Genomic DNA, 24105 nt, shown 5'->3' with positions numbered 1-24105 from the left:
GTTTGGCCACTGGTTTCATTGTTCCATTCAGGTCTAGTGTGATTGAGGCAAAACTAATAGCTAGCTAGTTAACTCACTAACTTTAGCTTATGTTGGCCAACTTTTGGCTAGATCTACAGTGCCTTGCGAAAGTATTCGCCCCCCTTGAACTTTGCGACCTTTTGCCACATTTCAGGCTTCAAACATAAAGATATAAAACTGTATTTTTTTGTGAAGAATCAACAACAAGTGGGACACAATCATGAAGTGGAACGACATTTATTGGATATTTCAAACTTTTTTAACAAATCAAAAACTGAAAAATTGGGCGTGCAAAATGATTCAGCCCCCTTAAGTTAATACTTTGTAGCGCCACCTTTTGCTGCGATTACAGCTGTAAGTCGCTTGGGGTATGTCTCTATCAGTTTTGCACATCGAGAGACTGAATTTTTTTCCCATTCCTCCTTGCAAAACAGCTCGAGCTCAGTGAGGTTGGATGGAGAGCATTTGTGAACAGCAGTTTTCAGTTCTTTCCACAGATTCTCAATTGGTTTCAGGTCTGGACTTTGACTTGGCCATTCTAACACCTGGATATGTTTATTTTTGAACCATTCCATTGTAGATTTTGCTTTATGTTTTGGATCATTGTCTTGTTGGAAGACAAATCTCCGTCCCAGTCTCAGGTCTTTTGCAGACTCCATCAGGTTTTCTTCCAGAATGGTCCTGTATTTGGCTCCATCCATCTTCCCATCAATTTTAACCATCTTCCCTGTCCCTGCTGAAGAAAAGCAGGCCCAAACCATGATGCTGCCACCACCATGTTTGACAGTGGGGATGGTGTGTTCAGGGTGTTGCTTTTACGCCAAACATAACGTTTTGCATTGTTGCCAAAAAGTTCAATTTTGGTTTCATCTGACCAGAGCACCTTCTTCCACATGTTTGGTGTGTCTCCCAGGTGGCTTGTGGCAAACTTTAAACGACACGTTTTATGGATATCTTTAAGAAATGGCTTTCTTCTTGCCACTCTTCCATAAAGGCCAGATTTGTGCAATATACGACTGATTGTTGTCCTATGGACAGAGTCTCCCACCTCAGCTGTAGATCTCTGCAGTTCATCCAGAGTGATCATGGGCCTCTTGGCTGCATCTCTGATCAGTCTTCTCCTTGTATGAGCTGAAAGTTTAGAGGGACGGCCAGGTCTTGGTAGATTTGCAGTGGTCTGATACTCCTTCCATTTCAATATTATCGCTTGCACAGTGCTCCTTGGGATGTTTAAAGCTTGGGAAATCTTTTTGTATCCAAATCCGGCTTTAAACTTCTTCACAACAGTATCTCGGACCTGCCTGGTGTGTTCCTTGTTCTTCATGATGCTCTCTGCGCTTTTAACGGACCTCTGAGACTATCACAGTGCAGGTGCATTTATACGGAGACTTGATTACGCACAGGTGGATTGTATTTATCATCATTAGTCATTTAGGTCAACATTGGATCATTCAGAGATCCTCACTGAACTTCTGGAGAGAGTTTGCTGCACTGAAAGTAAAGGGGCTGAATAATTTTGCACGCCCAATTTTTCAGTTTTTGATTTGTTAAAAAAGTTTGAAATATCCAATAAATGTCGTTCCACTTCATGATTGTGTCCCACTTGTTGTTGATTCTTCACAAAAAAATACAGTTTTATATCTTTATGTTTGGAGCCTGAAATGTGGCAAAAGGTCGCAAAGTTCAAGGGGGCCGAATACTTTCGCAAGGCACTGTAAATATCAACTGGCGAAAACTAGCCAAGTTAATTTCCTTCTGTTGACACACGACAAAACAAGCTACAAAACATTTCCATAAACACAACAATTGTTAGATACGGCTGCCTTTCAGATACAGCTGAAATGGCTGTGGTAAATACTAGCTAGCTAGTTCATTCAGTTCAGACAGAACTTCAGTTGAGAGGTGATGGAACATGTAATGCATTAGCTTAATTTAAATGTCAGTTGCATTACTAACTCAGCATTGGCAATATATATTTTTTTCAAAACAGCAGTTTGTCAAATAAAGAGTAGTCAGTTTCTGCTATGCTTGCTTTTACAACTCAGAGAAAAAGCACACCACACACAGACAACAGCTGCCTCTGTTCGCACGCTCTGTGGTGTCTGCTCGGTCCTAAATCATGCCATCTGATAGCGCCAAACAACCTACCCGACCGCTCTGAGGTATCCGCACGGTTCAAAATAATGTTCAGAACGTGGAGTCATGTCCCCCTATCCCCGATGAAAGATGTGCCCCTGCTGACAGCTACCGTTCACCAGTGCAATCATAGACCTTCTGTGCCAATCCATGATGAATTGATGTGCTGTATTGAAATGAAATGAATAAAGTATTGACTCTTCTTACATCACTTTTCTCTGTTTTAGCTAACCACTGACTACACATTGGCTAGCCAGTTAGCAGAGCAGTAGATCAAAACAATTATTTTGTTTTACTTAGCCTAGATAATTGTTTGTACAGTATGTCGACTTTATTGTCTATTTCAGACCTTATGGAATTTTGATGAGGATAAGAGCATTAAAAGGGGAGAATAATTTTGTTACGTTACAGCTTTATTCTAAAAAGGAATAAAATAAAAATCCTCATCAATCTACATACAATACCCCATAATGACAAAATGAAAACAGGTTTTTAGACATTTTTGCAAATGTATTTCAAATAACAGAAATACCTTATTTACATAAATATTCACCCTTTGCTATGAGACCCGAAATTGAGCTCAGGTGCATCCTGTTTCCATTGACCATCCTTGAAATGTTTTTACAACTTGATTGGAGTCCACCTGTGGTAAAATTCAATTGATTGGACATGATTTGGAACGGCACACACCTGTCTATATAAGGTCCCACAGTTGACAGTGTATGTCAGAGCAAAAACCAAGTTTTTGGAAACACCAAGACTCGTCCTAGAGCTGGCCACCCAGCCAAACTGAGCATTTGGGGGAGAAGGGCCTTGGTCAGGGAGGTGACCAAGAACCCAATGGTCACTCTGACAGAGCTCCAGAGTTCCTCTGTAAGATGGTAGAACCTTCCAGAAGAACAACCATCTTTGCAGCACTCCACCATTCAGATCTTTATGGTAGAGCGGCCAGGCAGAAGCCCCTCCTCAGTAAAAGACACATGACAGGCCGCTTGGCGTTTGCCAAAAGGCACCTAAAGGACTCTCAGACCATGAGAAACAAGATTCTCTGGTCTGATGAAACCAAGCTTGAACTCTGTGGCTTCAATGCCAAGCGTCACGTCTGGAGGAAACCTGGCACCATCCCTACGGTGAAGCATGGTGGTGGCAGCATCATGCTTTGGGGATGTTTTTCAGCTGCAGGGACTGGGAGACTAGTCAGGATCGAGGGAAAGATGAACAGAGAAAAGTACAGAGAGATCATTGATGAAAACCTCCTCCAGAGTGCTCAGGACCTCAGACTGAGACAAAGGATCACCTTCCAACATGACAATGACCCAAAGCACACAGCCAAGACAATGCAGGAGTGGCATCGGGACACATCTCTGAATGTCCTTTAGTGGCAGAACGAACATCTCTGGAGAGACCTGAAAATAGCTGTGCAGCGACACCCCCCATCCAACCTGACAGAGCTTGAGAGGATCTGCAGAGAAGAATGGGAGAAACTCCCCAAATACAGGTGTGACAATCTTGTAGCGTCATACTCAAGAAGATTCAAGGCTGTAATTTCTGCCAAAGCTGCTGAAACAAAGTACTGAGTAAAGGGTATTTTTCAGTTTTTTTGTTTGTAATACATTTGATAAATTGTATAAAAACCTGTTTTTGCTTTTTCATTATGGTGTATTGTGTGTAGATTGATAAGGAAAAAAACTATTTTAGCAAATTTAGAATAAGTCTGTAATGTAACAAAATGTGGAAAAAGTTAAGGGGTCTGAATACTTTCCAAATGAACTGTAAGTCTAGCCATGTGGAGAAGTGCAGCTATAGTGAGGGGAAACCTACCGGTTTGGTCAGGGCCAGCATGCCAGGTAAAGTTTATCCTGTGTCGGTGAGTGTAGCTATTAAGTTAAGTTTGAGCATCATAGCAACACAATGTTTTCTATACAGCTGTCAACATTCTACAAGGAAAGAGACACTTATAAAATTATATAATAATTAACCAGATTACCCCAGATACCAGACTTAAATGAGTGACTGTTGTCATTGATGATAATGAATTTAAAAAAAAATCTATTGACATTCAGAATTATTGACTTTGTTCAGACATCCAGTCTTGGGTTGAATGGAGGCACACTTGATTACCGGGATTTGCCAAGATTTACTGCCAAAAACCAAATGAAATCAGATTTTATTGGTCATATACACATATATAGCAGATGTTATTGCGGGTGTAATGAAATGCTGGTGTTCCTATCTCCAACAGTGCAGTAGTATCTAACAATTCACAACAATATGCACAAATCTAAAAGTAAAGAATGGAATTAAGAAATATATAAATATTAGGACGAGCAATGTCAGAGTGGCATTGAGTAAAATACAGTAGAGTAGAAAACAGAATATACTGTACATATGAGATGAGTAAAGCAGTATGTAAACATTATTATTGTGACCAGGGATTCCATGTCTATGTATATAGAGCAGCAGCCTCTAAGGTGCAGTGTTGAGTAACCCGGTGGTAGCCGGCTAGTGATGGCTATTTAACAGTCTGATGGCCTTGAGATAGAAGCTGTTTTTCAATCTCTCTGTTCCAGGTTTGATGCAGGCGAAGCGGGTGGAGAAAGTGTTTATCTTGTCCAGAAGCAAGACTTCGGTGTCCGCGACGTGGCTGGTTTCCCTTTGTAATCTGTGATTGTCTGTAGACCTTCCTTGCCACATACGTCTCGTGTCTGAGCCATTGAATTGCGACTCCACTCTGTCTCTGTTCTGACGTTTTGCCTGTTTGATTGCCTTACAGAGGGAATAACTACACTGTTTGTATTCAACCATATTCCCAGTCACCTTGCCATGCCTGTTTGATTGCCTTACAGAGGGAATAACTACACTGTTGTCACGTCCTGGTCGAAGTATTTTGTGTTTATCTTCATTTATTTGGTCAGGCCAGGGTGTGGCATGGGTTTTTGTATGTGGTGTGTTGGTATTGGGTTTGTAGCTTAGTGGGTGTTCTAGTTAAGTCTATGGCTGTCTGAAGTGGTTCTCAATCAGAGGCAGGTGTTTATCGTTGTCTCTGATTGGGAACCATATTTAGGCAGCCATATTCTTTGAGTGTTTCGTGGGTGATTGTCCTTAGTGTCCTTGTTCCTGGCTGTGTTAGTTTGCACCAGTTGAGGCTGTTTCGGTTTTCACATTACGTTTATTGTTTTTGTACAGTTCGTGTTTCATCATTATTAAATAAACATGGATCGCAATAGCCACGCTGCATTTTGGTCCGACTCTACTTCACCCAAAGAAAACCGTTACAACATGTATTACAATATGTATTCAATATGTATTCAACCATATTCCCAGTCACCTTGCCATGGTGAAATGAGGTTGTTCACGCTTTCAGTTTTGTGCGAAAGCTGCCATCAATCCACGGTTTGTGGTTTGGGTAGGTTTTAATAGGCACAGTGGGAACAACATCCCCTAAACACTTCCTGATGAACTCAGTCACTGTGTCTGTGTACACATCAATATTATTCTCAGAGGCTACCTGGAACACATCCCAGTCTGCGTGATCAAAACAATCTTGAAGCGTGGTTTCCGATAGGTCAGACCAGCGCTGCCTATAGGAAGGGAGGATAAAAAGGGAGTTGTGATCTGATTTGCCAAAGGGAGGGCGGGGAAGGGCAAGTAACAGTGGTCAAGTGTTTTTGCAGCGTGAGTACTACAGTCAATGTGTTGATAGAACTCCACCCGGCACAGCCAGAAGAGGACTGGTCACCCCTCATAGCCTTGTTCCTCTCTAGGTTTCTTCCTAGGTTCCGGCCTTTCTAGGGAGTTTGTCCTAGCTACCGTGCTTCTACACCTGCATTGCTTGCTGTTTGGGGTTTTAGACTGGGTTTCTGAACAGCACTTTGTGACATCAGCTGATGTAAGAAGGGCTTTATAAATAAATATGATGTATTGACTTCGGTACTGTTTTCCTCAAATTTGCTTTGTTAATTAATAACTTCTTATGCCTGGGGGCAGTATTGAGTAGCTTGGATGAATAAGGTGCCCAGAGTAAATTGCCTGCTACTCAGTCCCAGTTGCTAATATATGCATATTATTAGTATATTTGGATAGAAAACACTCTGAAGTTTCTAAAACTGTTTGAATGACGTCTGTGAGTATAACAGAACTCATATGGCAGGCAAAAACCTGAGAAAAAATCCAACCAGGAAGTGGGAAATCTGAGGTTGGTCGTTTTTCAACTCATTCCATATTGAAGATACAGTGGGATATTGGTCATGTTGCACTTCCTAAGGCTTCCACAAGATGTCAACAGTCTATAGAAACCTGTTTGAGGCTTCTGCTGTAAAGGAGGGGCTCATAAGGGCTCTTGAAGTCAGTGGTCTGGCAGAGTGCCACAAGCTCGTGACGCTCGTTCACGTGAGGTCCATTGCTTTTCTACAGACAAAGGAATTCTCCGGGTGGACACTATTGAAGATTTATGTTAAAAACATCCTAAAGATTGATTCTATACATCGTTTGACATGTTTCTACGGACTGTAACGGAACATTTTGACATTTCGTCTGCTCGTAGTAAACGCGTTTTGTGAGTTTGGATTTGTTTACAAAACGCGCTAACAAAAGTAGCTATTTGTCATAAATGATGGACATTGTCGAACAAAACAAAAATTTATTGTGGAACTGGGATTCCTGGGAGTACATTCTGATGATCTCTATTTCAGATTTTTGTGACTGGAAAAATGGGTGTTTTTCTGTGACTTGGCTCTGACCGAACATAATCGTTTGTGGTGCTTTCGCCATAAAGCCTATTTGAAATCGGTCACTGTGGTGGGATTAACAAGAAGTGTATCTTTACAATGGTGTGAAATACGTCTATGTTTGAGGAATGTTAATTATGGGATTTCTGTTGTTTTGAATTTGGCACCCTGCACTTTCACTGGCTGTTGTCATACCGATCCCGTTCGCGGGATCTCAGCCCTAAGAAGTTTTAAAATCCCCAGCTACAATAAATGCGGCCTCAGGATATGTGGTTTCCAGTTTGTACAAAGTCCAGCGTAGTTGCTTGAGGGCTGTCGTGGTTTGGCTTGAGGGGGAATATACACGACTGTGACTATAACCAAAGATAATTATTTTGGGAGGTAATACAGTCTGCATTTGATTGTGAGGTATTCTAGGTCAGGTGAACAAAAGGACTTGCGTTTCTGTATGTTATCACAATCACACTATCAGTGGTTAATCATGAAACATACACCACCGCCTTTCTTCTTCCCGGTGAGTTCTTTATTCCTGTCTATACTGAGAACCCAGCTGGCTGTATATCCGGAGAGATTAATGATTCCGTAAAACAGAGAATGTTAGTCTCTCATGTTTCTCTGGAAGGACATCCTCTCCCTGAGCTTGTCTACTTTATTGTCCAGAGACTGAACATTAGCGAGTAATATACTCTGAAGTGGTGGATGGTGTGCACGCCTCCTGAGTCGGACTAGAAGTCCACTCCAAATACCTCTTCTCCGCCGGCATCTCTGGCGTAAGTTCACTTGCCCTGGGGGGTACGAACAAAGGATATAATTTGGGAAAGTCGTATTCCTGGTCATAATGCTGGTGAGTTACCGCTGCTCTAATATCCAAAAGTTATTTCCTGTTGTATGGAATAACACAAAAAACTTTTTGGGCTCATAATGTAAGAAATAATACACTGAAAAACAAAAATACTGCAAAGTTTCTTAGGAGCTAAAGTAGAGCTGCCATGTCTGTTGGCACCATCTGTTAAAGGCCCTCCTTTTTTCCGTGAAAAATAACAGCAAGAAACCGGTAAATTATAATAAATTATTTATAGGAAGTGCATGAAGTGAAATGGAACTGTAAAATTATGTGCAATGTCTAAATCTGGCTTGTCTATGGCATTCTCTCTGACTGACCAATCATCAATACTCAGGGTGTGTACATACAGCCCATCTCAGTATGGAGCGCAGTTCACAATGCAGACCTATCATCTCGTAATGGTAACTTTTTTTTCTTGTGACAGGTAGGCCGACATTTGCTCCAGCATGGCCTATGCTATGGTAATATAAGGGCCGAGTGCGCTTCTAATTAACACGTCTCCATCTGGCTTTCGGTGGTCACCTTATTTTTTTATTGTAAAGATATACTGGGCAAAAATGTATATGCAACAGTTTCAAAGATTTTACTGAGTTACAGACATTTCATTGATGCTTCTTCATTTTGTGGACCACCAAAGCCTCCATCACCATCCAGCGTGATAACCTCTGGCAGCCTCATATTGCTGGAGTTGAGGCGTTTTTCAAGGACCACATGTTCCCAAAGTTGGCACTGCAACAGTGAACATTTGTAAATATCTTATAGTTTATGCACATAAATCAGTTATCAGTTTTATTCCAATCAGTTTTTTTGGGGGCACTGGATCAGCTTTCTCGTCACGCCTCCTGTCAGTACCAACGGTCCCAAAATATTGTACATAGTTAATTCACACACACACTATGCTCTCAGAATAGGTTATATTACATACAATTTATGCTCAAAGCAGCCAACTAAAGTAATGTAGTTAACTTTATCATGGGCACAGTGGGAATTTATATCTGTGACGTTCAAATAATTTCTTACCCCACATCTTACCCGCTGAAGGCCCCAGTCATCCCTGCCTGTACGTGGCATTGCTGAAAAACAAGTGAACAATGAATAAAGATCATACAGAAATAATAACCTCCTAGAATATATTATATTACATTCAAGTTTTGCTCAAAGCGGCCACTGTAGTTCATCTCTGCACAGTATGTTAGTTTGTCAGCTAACGAGCCAGCCAGTTTAACTGGAATTATTAACTGACAATATTTACATTTTACTGACAATATTTAATATTAAGTGCCAACATCAAAGCAAGCAACATAAAAGCAAAAGGCTACCTGCTATTCCAGCATCTGGCATCATCCCACGTGCCTGGAACTTCAATGTTTCCATTGAACTCCAAATAAGTAAGTAGAGTTGGTTAGGACACAGCCTTTGAAAATCATCTGGAATGCTTAACCCTTGTGTGGTTTTTCGGGTCTGTGGGACACATTTTCAATGTTTACTCAAATAAAAATGATTCAATTAAATATTTGTTTCAACTTGAGACTCATTTTTTGTGAAGAACATGTAAAAAAATAAAAATAATAATCATTTAGTGCACACTGTGCACCCCCCTATACATTTTTATTACATATGTGGTGTTCGGGTTCACTGGACCCAAGGGTAATAAAATTGTGGAAAAGTGTGTGTGTAGGTGAAAACAAGTAAAAATGAAACAAAAAAGGTTTGCTGTTTGCCTTCACTTTTATTTTCCTCCTCCCTGATCCTGCCGTTTCAACATAGCACCATAGTTTGTCAACCCGCTTTTATCACACTCGTTACCCTTTGTAGTGTGTGAAACTACGCAATGTGTTGCGGGAACCTGCACAATGTTACTTTGGAAGGTTAAGCATTTTCCAAATATGAGGATCATGTCTCTGTCAATTCGGAGTCTGACAGTGAGTTGGAAGAAGAGGATGAGATTGACCCTCAGCCAGCCCTGGGATGGCCCATCAGCAGCCACACCCAGAACCAGCCCGTCAGCAGCCTGCATGAGGAGAAATATGAATGTAAAAAAAAATTGTGAAATTGAATGGTCTTCTTGACCCAGAATGGCTGCCAATGTGATAAGGATGCAAACAGGGCCGACGCGGATGGCGGTTACTCATGTGCAGTACATAGTCTTCTATTGAACTGTTCATCCCGGACACCATTCAGAAAATCATTCTGGACTGCATTCATTTGGAGGGAAGGAGTGTTTTTGGAAAGATGGACCAAACTCATTTACATGTATACTTTGGGGCTCTTATTCTTGCTGGTGTTTTCAGATCCAATGGGGAATCCACAGAATCCCTGTGGGATGCAGAAACTGGCAGAGAACTTTTCCATGCAACAATGTCTATTTCCAGGATTCTCCGGTTCGTTAACCGAGACACCAGACCAGCTTGGCGGCAGAGACAAGCTAGCTGCAATGAGGTCAGTGTGGGAGAAGTGGGTGGTCTGCCTTCCCCTTTTTACAACCCTGGGCCCAATGTTACTGTTGTTGAGCAGCTTATGCCATTTAGGGGCCGCTGCCTTTTCAGGCAGTGCATACCGTCTAAACCCGCAACATATGGAATCAAGATCTGGGCTCCCTGTGATGCTGCTTCATCATATGCGTGGAACTTGCAAGTATATACGGGGAAGGCAGATGGTGGAGCCCCTGAGAAGAACCAAGGGATGCGGGTTGTCTTTGTATCTGGATGGCGTTGAACTCAGATTGGAACTGAGGGAAGCACCAGAGGATACGATACGGCTCTTTCTCGAGAAGCTAGGCAAGGCATTGGTAAGACCTCAAATCCAGAGGAGGCAACATCTCCAAGGAACCCAGCTTCTGCAGCCATCGTGAGGAGGATTCAGGAGGAGATTGCTGGGGCACCATCCATCTGACCCACAGAACTCCAATACTGGAAATGTGAGTTATGTTGTTGCATGTGTGTGTCTGACTCTCCTACCTTGGCCTGCTGTAACTATATATGTGAATGAGTGAGATGTTAGTAAAATTCCTGAATTAAGTGATTTCATCATTCTAGAATGCAGCCATTAGCAACAAGAAGAAGCGCTGGAATGTGTGTGGACCCAAGAAAGACAGAACGACAGTATGCATGCATCAAGTGCAAGAAATAAATTTCCAACACACACACACAGTAAAACTCTGTCCCTCATGTGGTGTGTAGACCGGCTTTCATTTGTGTTCAATGGGGCTCATTTATCATTTCCATAAAATACTGTATGTAAAATTTGACCTTCCAATTTGTTCAGTTCAAAGCAATAAACAACATAGTGTTGAAAACCTTGTTTAAATTATATATATTGAAGATAAACATGATTTACTCCACCCATGTCTTGATTATAATAGATTTTTTTATTTTATAATTAAATCCCATTTTATTTAAAAAAAAAAACAAATAGCGCTTTTATTGATAAATGTGATCTAGCAGAGGTAAATGGCAAATATTAACAATCTTTTTTGTTGTTGTCTATATTGCTTGTAATTGATATAAGTCAACATGTAAGTATTAAGTATTTTTATGTAAATTGTTATGGCTGTATCGTTTTAAAAGCCCAATAATGTTGTGGGTCCATCAGAACATTGGGTGAATAACAAAAACATGAACACAACACAAAGGTTAACTAGAGAGATAGAGAGTACATCTAAGAATGGGAGAGCCATCACTACCAGCAGATCTCCTGGCTGGGGGTGGCGTTGATCATGCACTGCTTTTCGTGGGGTGAGCCTCATGTCTAAAACAAGGAGAAAAGGGGACAAAACAAGGAGAAAAGGGGACATAAAGGCCAAATTGTACTGCTGTGTCCGGCTAGTTTGGCACATTTTCTACTAGCCATTTCATTGCTGTCTCAGGCTAATTTGGCACATTGTCGACTAGCTCAGTCTGAAAAGTACTAGACTCAGGCTAGCTTCATTTCCACCCCTGCTGACATGTATAACTGACTACTGGTTATTTAATTAGCCATGTACAACAGATGCACTCATGGAACAAAACCACTTCTGTGTTTTATATGAGGAAAACACTGAGCCCACAAATCCTTAGTGAACTAACTAACGTAGCTACCTAGCCAACCAAGGTGCCTAACTAGTGATATTTACCTAGCTAGCTAGTTAACATTAGCTCACCGTTGATGTAGTCAGACATGATAACTTACCAACTATCCTTTTCATGGTGCCTGCCTAACGTTAGCTAGCAAGTCTGACTACATGAACGGTGAGTTAACATTAACTAGCTAGATAAATATCCCTTCCCTGGTGGGATAGCATAACACCATGTGAAAAGGTATGACTACATAAACTGTGAGCTAATGTTAACTAGCTGGCTAGCTCACTAAAGACTAGCTCACTATGCTAGCCTATGTTGGTTTTCTTTTTACTTGGAAGGAAGGTAACTACAGTCAGTGGTTATCTAGCAAATTTGTATAAGCACCTAGCTAACCACATCTTTGACCTAATCAAAATAACTTGTTTGCAGCTACCAAACAGGGCTTACCTTATCACTCGGTTCCAGCGATGCCTTACAGAGGTCAGAAAACCATGAAATGCATATGAGGTTAATCGGAGTAGTTATTACACTCCGGTACATAGCACAGAACCATTCTTGCTTCTGATCAATGGAGACACCTAAGGTTAGCTAGTTAGTTATAAAAGTAGGTCATTTGAAAGATGCTAAACAACAATACACACAACAAACACTCAAAATCAATTATTTAAGCAAAACACTACAAAGGCTAGAATATTTACTAGTTATTATATTTGCCTTTAGTTGCTAATATCCATGCTACTTGTTGCCAAGAGTTTGCGTAGAGAAATGTGGAGGTTTGGGGGGGATTACAGGCAAATGTATTTATAAAAGTTACCTTGTCCGACAGACATGGTTATCAAGCCAGGGTAAGCTTACACAAATCACATACCTTAAATGAAGTAATTCTAAAGTCCCCTATGGAAAAATGAATGTTGGAAAAATAATTGAGACCATTTCCCTGTTTGACCGCTAGGTTTCATGGCTATTATGACTATCTGTCATGGAGGAAGTCATTTCTCTATACCACCATAGGTTTCAGATGTGGCCCAAGGGCTCTTACTGGGGGGGAAAAGAATGAGGATATTCTGAAAATGAGGTGTGTTGAGAGAAATGGTTTGGGGAGGGAGTGTCCCCTCTAAGAGACAAGCAATATAAACTCACACAGAACTATGGTGTGGGAGACAAGAACCAGTTTCACAAAGTTTCCATCAGCAATGAAAGACCACTAAATGCATGGCTTCATGGCTGAGAGTGCATATTCAATGAACATTGTAATGTACCCAATGTTATAAAGGTACTTTGATATTACATTACTTAGGCATGTCAGTCAATGCTTTCCACAGAATGTTGGTTGATCCAGTGGTTATTCATTCTGAAGTATATAATTATAGAGATGATTTGAATTGTTGTTGAATTGTACCAGTTACCAACATTGGCTTATTGAGGTTAGGCAACAGCATAACTAGGCCAAGTTCCTCACTATACATCACTTTGGATAACCTGCTAAATCACCAAATGAGGAAAATAGACAAATAGGAGCCTTGACATAAAAAAAAAACTATATACAGAGGAATTGCGTCTTTACAGTGCAGCAAGACAGATCTGTCTTTTTACAGTACAATGAAATATGGAAAAAACAGCGCTGGACATATTCAACCATTAAGAGCAACCCTTTAAGTAATAATGACAGTGAGAAAAGTAGTGCATAATTGAAAACACTGATCAATTATGGATGATTAGAAAAGCTTTTAAATGCGTAATGGGGGGGGGAAGGGGATGAGACTAGCTATATAAACAGAACATGAAGAACAGAGTAATTGGAAAAACAGAGAAAAGTCCATTTGACATAAAGAAAACAGATTGAACTAGTGAACGAACCAATAGGATAGGACACATCTTGTGTCATGACATGTCATCAAAACATTTAGGAGAGACATGACTCTTTAGGAGAGACATGACTCTTTTGTGCTTATCAATTCCACTAATATGTCTTTAAAATAGCTCATATTTTTGATAATTTCTTTTAATCTCTTTTGATTGAGGATTTCCTCTTTGTCAACCTTTGATCTGCACGTCCACTCCGATAACTGTCATTTTGAATGCGATCTAAAAGATGACAGGTCTCTCTCTCAATATCCCACTGCCCCAGGGCAGTGATTGGGGACATTGCCCTGTGTAGGGTGCTGTCTTTTGGATGGGACGTTAAACGGGTGTCCTGACTCTGTGTTTACTAAAGATCCCATGGCACTTATTGTAAGAGTAGGGGTGTTAACCCGGGTGCCCTGGCTAAATTCCCAATCTGGCCCTCATACCATCATGGTCACCTAATCATCCCTGCTTTGAGCTCCCGAGTGGTGCAGCGGTCTATTGGGGGCCCAATAGGTTTGGCCGGTGTAGGCTGTCATTGTAAATAAGAATTTGTTCTTAACTTACTTAACTAGTACTTTTTTTTTTTTTAAACACAATTGTCTCATTCATCTCCCCTCCTCTCCCCTGTAACTATTCCCCCGGTTGTTGCTGTAAATGAGAATTTGTTCTCACTCAACTTACCTGGTAAAATAAAGGATAAATAAAAATAAACTGAAACAACTGAATGAAACCAACTATAAACACAAGCCATTTTGAAACTGGATTTGTGTGTGTTGGAGTTCGTCCCAACAATGCATTTGAATGGGGATGTAGCCTTATTGTGTCACACAGTCATAATTGATCAATGTATTTTTAATCTTCCTACGGGAAACCATTTCCAGCTCACTGATGTGGAAAATCATCTTCTATTCTACGTTTATTGTGACCCCAACACACTGTTATACAGAGCACTGTATTGTTTTAATGCAACATTTGGGTATTTCTTTAAAACAATGGACATTGACTGCCGTGTTAAAGGGTTAAACTGTGCCTCCCGGACAGTCAGCATCATGCATCTTTTCACCTCTGAAGTGATTCCACTTGATTTATATGACAAGCCTTTAACCCTTCACGTGCCTGCCCATCACCAGAATACACCCAAGGGCATACAGGACCAAATCTGATTCTCTGTCTTTGACGGGTTCAACTACAATGTGCTCCTACAAATCAAATGTAGTTATGTCCCTGTTTGGGAACAAGGACCAACAACACAAGGTCAACAGGGTTATATGGGATATTGCATTTTGTTGTATGGTCTATGTAGACAAGATCTAGATCTTTGGTGACCAGCTTATTGCATGAGCTACACCATCCATAACAACATTAGGTAACTGAGATTCCATCTTTGGAAATTACACAATAAGTTGATAGGCTTTTTACCGCATCAAAGTCCACTTCAAGACAACTTGACTAAGCACTGGTTTCTGTGTCCAATAAAACAGCTGCACTGTGTGGTCTTATGTTATGATGTGGACAAGCCATAATGAACAGTTGTCTCCACCTGCAGTGAGCACTCATCTCCTTTTGACTATTGGTGATGTGTGTTGTTTGATGTGTATTTTGCGCTATATTTGAATTACATTTTTATTTTATCCCATCCCAGCATCCCCGCAGGAGGCCTTTTGGTAGGCCATCATTGTAAATAAGAATGTGTTCTTAAACTGACTTGCTTAGATAAATAAAGGTTCAATAAAATTAACATTAAAATTGGTTTGTGTGTGCATGGCGCCATCTCCTGGTTACAGATGGTCTTACAGGGTGATTTCTAATATGTGTATTATTACATTTTATTTGGTTAAAACAGTGAAAGATAATAAAGAACCGAGAATGTCCATGAGAATGTTTATACAAGGAGGATGACATCACCCAGCAAATAGAACTCTGACATACTGTATCTAATTCAAGATCATTTTGATCTATTGATATCCCCATACCCCACAAAGGCCAAATCAAATTACAATACCTGACTTTTTATAACATAGATCAGAATATAATGAAAACATGTATCAGTAGAATGAAATTCAGGGGAATTACACCCCGATAGTAACCTTGTACAACCGTCTAGAAGTCTTGTGGGCTTACATTCTGCAGCGGTAATCGGTCTGGTAATACTAGGCTACCTGTTTATGGGTTGAAACCAATATAGTTTATGGTCTTGATCTTATTTGAACTGTATCTCTATGTTATTGCATCACATTGTGTGTATATTACTTGTTGTGTGTATGTACTGACATGTATGTGTAACTGATAGATGTACACACACACACACTTTTAAATGTATGTACATTGTCAAGTCTTTTGTCTGTAATGCATTTTTTGTTATGTGTCGGATCCCAGTAAGACTAGCTGTCACCGTTGTCGTCTGCTAATGGGGATCGTAATAAATGAAAATGTTTACATTAAAACAGTGAACCTGACATGCCGTGGAATGTGCAGCCAGATCCTGCTAATGATTTGAGAATAACATTTATAAAAACATGTCATCACTAGGCCTGCAGAAGAGTCAGGTGGCATCCTATTTTGACAATAACGCTGCAGGAAATAGCTTGAGAGTGGGACTCAAACCTATGATCTTGCATCTGTTAGTCCAAACAGCTAAAGATATTATGAAAGGAGGTTGTAACTGCTTAGTTGCTGGTGTTGTGCATACACTATGTATACAAAAGGTATGTGGACACCTCTTCAAATCAATGGATTTGGCTATTTCAGCCACACCCATTTCTGACAGGTGTATAAAATCTAGCCGAGAGCCATGCAATCTCCATAGACAAACATTGACAGTAGAATGGCCTTAATGTAGAGCTCAGTGACTTTCAACATGGCACCTAAATAGGATGCCACCTTTCCAACAAGTCAGTTCAGTTTTTCATGGTTGGGGCTAGGCCCCTTAGTTCTAGTGAAGGGAAATCTTAACTCTACAGCATACAATTACATTCTAGATGACTCTGTACTTCCAACTTTGTGGCAACAGTTTGGGGAAGGCACTTTCCAAATTGTATTTGTCACATTAACCAAATACAACACCTTACAGTGAATTGCTTACTTACAAGCCCTTAACCAACAAAGCAGTTTTAAGAAAAATAAGTGTTAAGTAAAAAAATAGAAAATAAAATGGACTAATAATTAAAGAGCTGCAGTAAAATAACAATGTGGAGGCTATATACAGGTGTACCGGTACAGAGTCAATGTGGAGGCTATATACAGGTGTACCGGTACAGAGTCAATGTGGAGGCTATATACAGGTGTACCGGTACAGAGTCAATGTGGAGGCTATATACAGGTGTACCGGTACAGAGTCAATGTACGGGGGCACCGGTTAGTCGAGGTAATTGAGGTAATACCTACATGTAGGTAGAGTTAAAGTGACTATGCATAGATAATAAACAGAGAGTAGCAGCAGCGTGTGGGGGGGGTGTCAATGCAAATAGTCTGTGTAGCTATTTGATTAGCTGTTCAGGAGTCTTATGGCTTGGGGGTAGAAGCTGTTAAGAAGTCTTTTGGATCTAAACTTGGCGCTCCGGTACCACTTGACATGCGGTAGAAGAGAGAACAGTCTATGACTTGGGTAGCTGGGTTTTCCTCTGACACCGCCAGGTATAGAGGTCCTGGATAGCAAGAAGCTTGGCCCCAGTGATGTACTAGGCTGTACGCAGTACTCTCTGTAGTGCCTTGCGGTCGGAGGCCGAACAATTGCCATACCAGGCAGTGATGCAACCAGTGTTGTATCAATGGGTGTCACTCCCACAGGACGGTTGAGCTAACGTGCACTAATGTGATTAGCATGAGGTTGTAAGTAACAAGAACATTTCCAAGGACATAGACATATCTGATATTGGTAGAAAGCTTAAATTATTGTTAATCTAACTGCACTGTCCAATTTATAGTAGCTATTACACTAAGATAATACCATGCTATTGTTTGAGGAAGTTGCACAGTTATGCATTAATTAACCAATTAGGCACATTTGGGCAGACTTGATACAACATTTTGAACAGAAATAGAATGGATCATTGAATCAGTCTAAAACTTTCAGGATATACCGCTGCCATCTAGTGGCCACATTCTAAATTGCACATCAGCTGGAATAATGCATTGTGGCCTTTCTCTTGCATTGCAAATATGATGAAACAAAAAATGGAGGAAAGAAAACGCATGTTTTTTTCTTGTATTATCTTTTACCAGATCTAATGTGTTATATTCTCCTACATTAGTTTCACATTTCCACAAACTTCAAAGTGTTTCCTTTCAAATGGTATAGAGAATATGCATATCCTTGCTTTGAGTCCTTAGCTACAGGCGTTAGATTTGGGTATGTCATTTTAGGCGAAAATTGAAAAAAAGGGTCCGATCCATAAGAGGTTCCCATTGGTAGGATTGACGTGCTCATAGTTCATCTATTTTATTATCCAATGACTGTACGTTGACTAATAGGACCTATGGTAAAGGCAGATTACCCACTCACAAGGCACCCAGACCTACGCCCCCGACATCTCTGTCTCTTTCTCCTGCGAATGACGGGGATGAGGGCCTTATCGGGTGTCTGGAGTAAATCCTTTGCGTCTGACTTGTTAAAGGAAAACTCTTCTTCCAGTACAGGGTTAGTAATCACTGTCATGATATCTAGAAGCTATTTTGGGTCATAAGAGAGGGTACAGAAATACAGAAATGGTTTATCGAGATCAGTGTGGAAGAACTTGACTGGCCTGCACAGAGCCCTGACCTCAACCCCATCGAACACCTTAATTGGAACCGCGACTGCGAGCCAGGTCTAATCACCCAACATCAGTGCACAACGTCATTAATGCTCGTGGATGAATGGAAGCAAGTCCCAGCAGAAATGTTCCAACATCTAGTGAAAAGACTTCCCAGAGGAGTGGAGGCTGTTATAGCAGCAAAGCGGGGACCAACTCCATATTAATGCCCATGATTTTGGAGTGAGATGTTCTACTAGCAGTTCTCCACATACTTTTGGGCATGTAGCGTAGTTAAGCCATGGCACTTATATAGCTCTCGAGAACCCAAGGACATACAACCATTGGGTTCTCGTTTGAACCATTGCCCACAGCGCAGCCAATGTGAAGGCTACAACTGTCCCGACGCTCTGTCTAACTGCAATATGGTCTTGGAATCCTATGAAAAAATACTTTCATATCACCACAAATTAATATGACAAATACAAAAGATCCACTTACTGTGCGCTGTTTTAACACATATTCCCACTGAGGTGTTTTGCACTGAACATTGACCTGAACTATGACACTTCCTGAGCTATTGGAAACTCGGGAGGGAACACAAAAAAACGCTCGCTGTGTTCTACGAAAAACCTCAGCGGACATCAATGGTAAAACAACTAACATTGAGATAATCTTATTTTATTTGTGAAGTTATTTTTTTCTTTATTTTTTGAGTTTTCAAGGATTCCAAGCTTTTCACACTTCTCTTATCTTTTCTAGCTCCCTTTCCTGTTCTTTTCTAGCAAATGTTTCTCCTTTCCTCATATACTTTGTGTGCTTCCTTTCCTCATATCCTTTGTGTGCTTCATTTCCTTTCCTAATTCCCTAGTTTCCTTTTCTTCTTCGATAGCATATTTCCTTATTTCACTTCTTAGATCCTTTTCATCGTGGACTGGTCAAATCCAATAGAGGGCGCATTTGAGCTGAATAATATTATGAACGGGGGACATTTAAAGGGCTACACAGCTCATAATTAAACTGTTTTGAGAAACGTTATTAAACTGTCGATTCTAAGATTCTTTATTTTTCTTGTGTAAAATATTGTGCATATTCTGAGAAGTATATTTTATTATTCCAACAACCTTCCCTTTCCCCCCGGCTTTTTTTAAAGTCATGAGATGTGTGACCGACACAGTTCAGTGGTCAGGCTAGCCGTCAGCTGGATGACGTCGCTGCAAATGTAGCTATGCTTGTCACTGGATGTTGATTTACTTCAAATATGGTTCTGCTATATCCTCGTTTGTACTGTAAAGTTTGCTGAGAATACGGACGGTTGATATGACAGTCTTTCCCTCTGACACAGGTAAATAGCTGTCTTGGTCTTGTTTTCATTAACTAGCTTAGCCAACTATGTAGCTAATGCGGCCTACAAAATAACAGTGAGACAAGGGAATCGAGTTCACACCGCTTCACACAACGTTAGCTTAGCTAGTTGGTTCAAACTTGCTTATACTAGCCAGCTTTCCTGTGTCTACGGGTTGTGACAGCGTACTAAGTTGCCTATACTAGCAAAGTTATCCATGCATTCTGTGCAGTTTCGACTATGCTAGCTACATGCCATAAGTAATGCTTATTTTGTAAACCAACTAACGCGTTAATGTTCCATTACATGGAGACTTTCCAGCTAGCTAACTGGACTTTCCTGCCTGAACCAGAGCTAGTTTGACCTGACCGTTTCTGTGCTAGCCAGCCAGTTAGCTATCGTTAGTAGTTGAACAAAACAGCCAGTGTGTGTGGCTCGTTCAATCTGAGACTGATTTCTCGAAGTTTATCATGTAGTTGTCAGGCTTTTTAAAATATTTATTTTATTTTTGTACATAGAGATAATTATATTTTGCCTAACTTGCTAGCCAACAACCTTGAGTCATAACAATTTATGTTGGCTAGTTAATGTTTTACTTACAACTAGTTCGTTTTTAGTCTGACCTAGCTAATAGCAAGCTATCTCTAGATGTAAATGTGCACTTAGTTATTGCTGTACATGTCTTCTATGCGTTTCAATAATACTTTTTACTGCGTGATGAACTTTTACGGCTGTGCACCTGAACAGTGCGTGTCTCCAGTCCACTCATTGGCGCTTGCAAAGGTGTATTAATTAGTAGGCAGGGCAAATCCGTTTTAGTGATTTTTTTTGTTGTTGTTGGTATATCATCAAAATAAATCCATCGCAGCACGTTTGTTGACTGATTCGCCATGTTTTTTTTTACCTAATTTAGTACAATACCGTTGGAAACTAGATGGTAACTTTAGTTGATCTAAAGTTGATCTTTACGAGTGTTTTGGTGGTCATGGAAAGACGTTTATTTAAAGCAAAGCAGTTACATATAGTCAACGTTAAATGTAGTAAAATAATTGGTCCTCGTTACTTTAATAGACTACTATATGAACCTTATTACTTTGGGTTGTGTGGCAGTTAGATCACAAAAATTTCTAAGCTGTGGTTATTGCGTGTGAACTGAAAGAAGGAAGGCATATGACAAAGCCATCTGTCACAAAATGGGAATTAAAAAGTAGGATTATGTGGACAACACTTCATTCTGTGGGTTTCAGATAAATAAATGCACGATTTACTTTTGTAAAACGTTCAGGGTAAATTAAGTGTGATTTTAGTTGAACAATGATGTAGTGATAACCTAAAAGATGATTATCTGTGGAGATGCTTATGATGGTGCATCTAGTGATGCCAGCTCTTTAAATGTATTTTTGTGGTAGGTGAAAAACTATGGGAGGATAGCTTCGTATGTAGTAGACCTACTGAAAGCTATCAGTAGGTCTATCTAATAGACTGTTAGGCTAACAGGGATCACTAAAAAGTCAATTTTCTGAAGAAAATGTGGTGTTTTAAAGGTTGTATGGTTTTTAAATAACTTATAGTAGTGGTAGTGTCTGCAGTAGTAATGGTAGTGACTCGCTGTAGTTGAAAAAGTAGGTAGATGAAAATGTTGGTTGATAGAATAGGATAACCTGTGAAAGTTGGTTTGGTGTTTCATACTTGAAATATTCAAGATTTACCCTCCAATAATTGTATTATATGCAAATGTAGGCATATTTAAGTTGTTGTAATTTATAGTGCAGACCAGATCTAGATCAAAGCTGGTATGAACCAGAGTTAGCTAGCTACAACCAGGACCAGAGCTAGTACAGAGCAGTAGTTGTGTTGCTGGTTCTTTGGGCCCTACAGTATGTACATGGTCAGTAGTTGTGTTGTTGTGGTCATTAGTTTTGTTGGTCAGTCGTTTTGGTAAGATGTTTCATTAGTTGTGGTAGTGGCCAGTCACTGTGGTTAGTAGTTTTGATAAGTAGGCTTTGTGGTCAGTAGTTGTGGTCAATAGTTGTGATCATTAGTTGTGTGGTCAGTAGTTTTGATAAGTAGCTGTGCGGTTCATTAATTGTGATAAGTAGTTGTGTGGTTGTGGTCAGTAGTTTTGTGGTTGGCCAGTACTGGTAGGTTGTGTTTTAGTAAGTAGTTGTGGTCAGTGTCTAAACTACAGTTGTTGCTATGAAGAAATTGTCTCCCTCGGAGTCACCCTTACCGCCGTGCAGTTGCCTTAGCAGGCATGCTTCCTCATGACAAAAGCCAGTGTGAGAAACATGCTAACAAACATTTGTGCTATAAATAAATACTGTACCCACAAAACATATTTTCTAGATTCATGATAGTGTTAGACAAAGCAAGGAAAGTGAACTTCAAAATGTGGTGTAGATTTATTGTAATTTGTGGTTGTTGGTCACTAATGAATCTGCTAGCTTCTGACACTGCATCTAATGAAAGCAGTTCATGGTTTACTAAAACTGCTGTAACTCTTAATTGGTAGAAGCTATTCATGTTTGGCTTTCTGATTTGGAAGGCATAGAAGTAGAAGAAGCTTCCATACACTAAGTTTGTCTGACTTTTTGGGGTAGTGGTCAACATGGCAGTTTGTGTGTGTGTGGGGGGGACCCCAGCTCTGCTAAAACCATTGACAACTACACGACATGGCCAAAATGCGGTCACCTGTTCGTCGAACATCTCATTCCAAAATCATGTGCATTATCATGGCGATGCCCCCCCCCCCCCCCACCCCCTGACTGCCAGATAGTGAAGCTTGATTCATCACCCCAGAGAATGCGTTTTCACTGCTCCAGAGTCTTAATGGTGGCGAGCTTTACACCACACCAGCCAAAGCTTGACATTGCACATGGTGATCTTAGGCTTGTGTGCGGCTGCTTGGCCATGGAAACTCATTTCATGAAGCTCCAGACAAACATTTATTGTGCTGACATCAATTGATCATGTATTTTCAGGTATGTGAGGGCGGCCAGATCCATTTTGGCTTGCTTCATCAGGCTTTTTGGAAAGAGCTAGACATTTTATTTATTTTATTTCACCTTTATTTAACCAGGTAGGCTAGTTGAGAACAAGTTCTCACTTGCAACTGCAACCTGGCCAAGATAAAGATAAGCAGTTCCTGGCCAAGATAAAGCAAAGCAGTTCGACACATACAACAACACAGAGTTACACATGGAATAAACAAACATACAATCAATAATACAGTAGACAAATCTATATACAGCATGTGCAAATGAGGTAGGATAAGAGAGGTACGGCAATAAATAGGCCATGATGGAAAAGTAATTACAATATAGCAATTAAACACTGGAATGGTAGGATGGGCAGAAGATGAATATGCAAGACATCATCCTGCAAAAGTTGTCAGGGACATCTGTCATCACCACTATGGATGGCAAGCAAATCAAACAAGTTTTGGATATAGCCGTCTAATTTCTCCCCTGACAGTTATCTTGTTATCCAGCCATGTCGATGTGATCTGTTATTAGCAAGCTAGCTAGCTAGCTAGCCAATTTGACAGGCTACATTGATTGATGGAGCACATGTCTATTAGTAGCAATTGTGATTAAACACTATTAAAAATAACGTTGAAAAGGGGATAATGTTAGTAACTTCGCTAGTTAGGCCTATGTTGGTTGGAGAAAAAAAAAAGACATTAGGTCTACTTACCACTATGTAAACATTGTCAGTTAACAGTAATGTTACGTCAGTAAATGTGCCCCTCTACTGCTTGACGGGCAGACCTAGCAAAGGATGGGAAATTGACCTAAACCAGTCATACTTGTTAGGTATAGGTCACTTTTTATGTTACATCACCCAAATATCCAATTAATAGTGACTGATATTATGAGGCTACCTTCACATATCTGAAATGACATGCTCAATTTATGTTTCCTGATCAAGAAAAGGATGCAGGGTTCTGACTATGCTCTTCAAGAGGTGATGATATTACAACCAAATAGTTAACATTTTATTTAATAACCCCTTGAAAATGGCACGCAGTTGTCACTGAGAACTTGTTCTCAACTTGCCTACCTGGTTAAATAAAGGTGAAATAAAATAAATAAAAAATGGTTTTAGCGGAGCTGCGGGTCTCCTTGCCCCCTAGTAGGAAAATAGAATGCTCTGTACCTTATTGTGACATTTTATTTGTAACAAACTATTCCGTTCCGATTTCAGATTTGTATAAAAAGTTACAGAAAATGTTGATGCGGTTACTAAAACAACTAACGTTTTATTGGTACCAGATAATTCTGTTCAGATTTCAGATTTGAATAGAAGGGAAGTAGACCAAGATGTCATACCCTCTAACTTTTTGTCTAAGTTGTTGACAAAGTGGTCAAAGTTTCAGACTTGTGTCAAAAAATTG

General features: G+C 40.2%; 1 protein-coding gene across 13 annotated transcripts in view; it reads left to right on the top strand.

The window, feature by feature from the left end:
* The first annotated feature begins 19350 nt into the window (after positions 1-19350).
* The window catches only part of LOC139413847 (ral GTPase-activating protein subunit beta-like), a 57815-nt gene continuing 53060 nt past the window's right edge, over positions 19351-24105 (top strand). For 12 of the 13 annotated variants that reach the window (XM_071161651.1, XM_071161656.1, XM_071161653.1 and 9 more), the window contains exon 1: positions 19494-19709. The gene's annotated coding sequence lies outside the window, so the exon portion shown is untranslated. Of the gene's footprint in view, positions 19710-24105 lie in introns of all 13 variants that reach the window. The other variant, XM_071161654.1, reaches the window with a different exon arrangement.

Source organism: Oncorhynchus clarkii, chromosome 7 (genome assembly GCF_045791955.1).
Source record: "Oncorhynchus clarkii lewisi isolate Uvic-CL-2024 chromosome 7, UVic_Ocla_1.0, whole genome shotgun sequence".
In the NCBI taxonomy this organism is placed as follows: domain Eukaryota; kingdom Metazoa; phylum Chordata; class Actinopteri; order Salmoniformes; family Salmonidae; genus Oncorhynchus; species Oncorhynchus clarkii.
The sequence above is the reverse complement of the archived record's forward strand: the minus strand, read 5'-3'. Positions and strand labels throughout refer to the sequence as shown.